Below are 4,411 nucleotides of genomic sequence, written 5' to 3' on the forward strand. Positions count from 1 at the left end.
TTTACAGAGTATTTATTTATAACTTTTTATTTATTTTATTTAAGGAAAACCAACAGCTAATACTGTTTCTATAAATACTTAAATAGTAACAGACAGCCACTTAAAGGTTTTCACTAATACCTAATATAAAATATGGTAATGGTACGTAAACACTATTTTTTGGCACAATTTCAAGCCAATAAAGATACTTTAAAACTATTAAATAATAAAAAACAATACTTGATTAAAAAAGTTGAGGATTATGCACTGCCTTTGCCTTGGAAATGCTTGTAGCAAATATGTAAATATCTAATAATCTACTAACATCATTCACTGTTCTACACGCCCGCACCATATGTGACTTTTGCCTATAATTTCCTACTAACTACAGGAACACCAAATGGAAGGCTATAGGTATCTAAGAGGTTTGAGGTACCTAAATTAACTGTATGAAGCAGATCTGGGCAATCGACATGATTGCTTATAATTTTTTAACATAAATAAAAAGTCAGTTATACTCGCCGTTCTTTAAATGGTAAGATGTGAAACTTTTTGCAAAGAATTAATAATCATAATAAAACATCTTTATTTATCCATTAAAACTTATTCTATTGTACTGTGTTTCTACAAATATGCCAATCTTATATAAAAGTAAACAAAAATTGCGAAACGACCGGCGAATAGTACAGAAACTAAACATGTTTAGTTTTTTTCGCCGTGAATAAAAACTGTGAAACTTTTATTTAATAATTAATCACATTCTGTATTTCACGTACCTACTTCTTGTGGAATTCTCCATCTTTACCCCGATTCCTATTCAAATCATGTACTTACTCCACAATTTCTTCCAAATAGCACGTTTTGAACCAAAAATCTATGACTTTCTAAGCAATATCGATATAACTTTGATAAAGACATCGCTCTCGGCCTATTGGGTGGCGGCGGCGAACTTGACTGCCCGTGGCCATCAAACTGAGCCGCGCGGATGGTTGCTCATCCCACCGCTTCGCCGTTCGCACCGCATATCCCCGTGGACAGGCCGTAAATGTAATTATAAACCTCACCGATAAGTTTTCCCTCGCGTCGTGTGGGTTTAAGGCTTAAACTTTAAGCACACAGATTTTTTAGCTTTAAGTTTGACATTTTAAGATCTCAATAATAATTGTATTGTTGTGTTGTATATCTAATTGTTTTTATTTGTTCTATTCTGTATTGTAGGCTGTTAGTGAAGCTGAATAAATTTTTTGAAATACCTACATCTGTTTTTGTTGTAACAATCGTAGTACATAATTATATAATACTAGCTGACCCAGCAAACGTTGTATTGCCGATATTAAAATCGCGATACAAAACTGTTGATCGTAGATGGGTGAAAATTTGAAGTTGTATGTATTTTTAATGCTGACTCATAATCAAACAAATTTAAAAAAAAAAATCGTGTGGACCACCCTTAACATTTAGGGGTATGAAAAATAGATGTTGGCCGATTCTCAGACCTACTCAATATTTTTTTTTAATAATATTATAAATAACGGTCAAGCCGTTTCGTAGGAGTACGGGAACGAACATTGTGACACGAGAATTTTATATATAAGATTATATACCAACCGTTCTTCGAATGACTCAATCCGATATTTTTTTAATTTCCTTATTGGCACAAGACTCTTTAATTTATTTCATGATTATGGATGCTAGTCCTTCAGTCGGAATAATAAAATGGTAGGTACACAAGATTCGGTATAAGAGTTTGTCCAGTTTCGGAAGTATCTACGCACTTTTCAGTGCTCACAACCAGAAGTTGCAGTCTTTTCATATGTAGAAGTCAAGGCTTAGGTAACAGTTGCTAATTATCCAGATTGGAAATTTAATTTTAACAACACGCAATTTATTTTTCTCTGTGCAGGGTTATTTATTACACGAGTACCAACAGTGAACCTTATTTTTAACTGAAATAGGGTTGAAAATTTCTCGTAATAATTTTTGTTTACACAATTCATCTTTAATACCACTCAATATCACTTTAAAATATTGCATTCTTGTAAGTTACTTAGAGTGATACTTGTAAAAATTAGTTTAATGACGGTGTGCGGGATGTAAGGGGAATTAGCGTTATAGCCACATGAGTAAATAAAACGGTACAGAGTAAGCTTCATAAAACCACGCGAAATGGTTGCATTACTACAATGATCCGTGGATTGTGTGAGTGTCCACTGGCCCTTTGGACCAAACCCAATAAAGAGACTAATAAAAAAATGTTTTGTTTAATTTCTCTTAACTTTTTGTGACAACTAACTACGTAACAATTGTAGCGCTCTTAAGAAGCTTAGTCTCTGTACCTTTTTATTTACTTATGCGTTATAACTGTGCGGGTATATCCAAGAGCGGGTCCCACAAACTTGGACCAGAGCGTGGAGCTGACTGGAAATACCCTCAATGCAAGGTCATTGCGATAAAATAGTAAATAATAGTTGATCCAATAGAGACACGTCACAGCTAGGTCGGTGCCGGCACGAAGTATATAGGTTATCTGCGAACATGTGGGCTGAAAAGTTGCGTAGTACACTATATCGATAGCATACTGGCCCATCCAGAACCCTGAGGTAGGTAGGTACTCCATACTTCACCTGATATGCATCAGATATAAGAGAGTCACGGTTGTTGTTGTGGCTGTCGCACACCACAATTTATTCAGATGCGTTTTCAATTCAACAGTATCAAAAGCTTGCTTGAAATCGTAAAAAAATGCAACTACTTACAATTTTTCTCTCTTCTAAGTTTGGATTTATCTCATCCGTAAATTTACCCATCGTTTACACCAAGAAACATGTCGAAAACTTGTTTTATACTTGTCAAGACATAGTTATTTGTTTTAAACATGTATTGCAATTATCTGAAACACTTTCGTTCATGCTGTGTTGCAAACAAGTATAAAAAACATTTGCATTCACATATAGGTCTGAGACATGTTTGATCCAATCAATCATACACTGACAGCGTTCACACCAACATAAAGCATACATGTTTTTAACAAGTATTGTTAATTTTTTTGTGGTTTATGTATAATACATATTTAAAACAAGTTTTATACTCTATCGATGCTTGTTGGATAATGTTATAAACATTAAACACATAACAAAAAGTTAAAAGTGACAAACAATTTCATCAGGCAAGTTTCATTATTTTGAAAACATTGCACACAACATGTATTTGAAATTTGCATGAAACTTGTCAAATACCTTGTTATGTATAATACCTTGGTGTAAACGAGGGGTTAGATAGTAATGTATTTGTGCGTATTTGTCCTTTTACATTTTTGAAATCCGTGTTGACATTAATCTACAAAGAGAATTTAAACACTACATTCATTTAAAAAAAATTAGTAGTTTTTTTTCATTACCTATTTTATGGATACTGGATAAAATAGCGATAGGTCTATATTTTGGAAAAACTTTACGGTTATCTATTTTGGTTTGACAGGTAACAGAGAACATAAGACTCTTTCCAGATGTATTAATTAATTTAGCTTTAATATTTAGAATATTGACCTAATGGGACTAACTTTATCACTGACGAGCTGTAAATCTGACATACGCACGACATCGCTGACAGGTGATTTGTTTTTACGCATAGTTAGACACTGTTTAACAAACCAGGTGTCTAAGCCATGTTTAAATAATTTATGTAATAACACTGTAAGTGTTTAATAACACAGCAAAGCTTTTTTAGCGCAAGGCAATTTATTAAGCAGTGTGACAGCCGCGATATATTAAGGTGGGCCCCACCCTGACCGTATCTCCCATTCCACCGCCACAGCCCATACGGAGATGGTAGATGTAGAGGATGTAAATACTATGTAATAAGAGACGGGACTGCCTGAGTAAAAATTGAAATTCAGTTTAGTATGATTTTGCGTTACTCCGTTCTTTATGTACTAGCTGACCCAGCAAACGTTGTATTGCCGATATCAAAATCGCGATACAAAAGTAACTGTTGATCGTACATGGGTGAAAATTTGAAGTTGTATGTATTTTTTAATGCTGACTCATAATCAAACAAATTTAAAAAAATGACAAACAAATTAAAAAAAAAATTGGTGTGGACCACCTTTAACATTTAGGGGGATGAAAAATAGATGTTGTCCGATTCTCAGACCTACCCAATATGCACTCAAAATTTCATGAGAATCGGTCAAGCCGTTTCGAAGGAGTTTAACTACAAACACCGCGACATGAGAATTTTATATATTTTAGAAGATTATAGCCGCCATCTGTCAATCTTTCCGTTGACTTGACACACATGACTTAACATGACATGACACACATTTCATACAATCAAGCGACAAGATATGATTTAACCCGTTTTTTACTGTCATCAAACCTTCCATTCAGAACTTGTCTAATATAATGTCAAAAACACAAATAAAACACCTAAA

Source organism: Leptidea sinapis, chromosome 7 (genome assembly GCF_905404315.1).
Source record: "Leptidea sinapis chromosome 7, ilLepSina1.1, whole genome shotgun sequence".
In the NCBI taxonomy this organism is placed as follows: Eukaryota; Metazoa; Arthropoda; class Insecta; order Lepidoptera; family Pieridae; genus Leptidea; species Leptidea sinapis.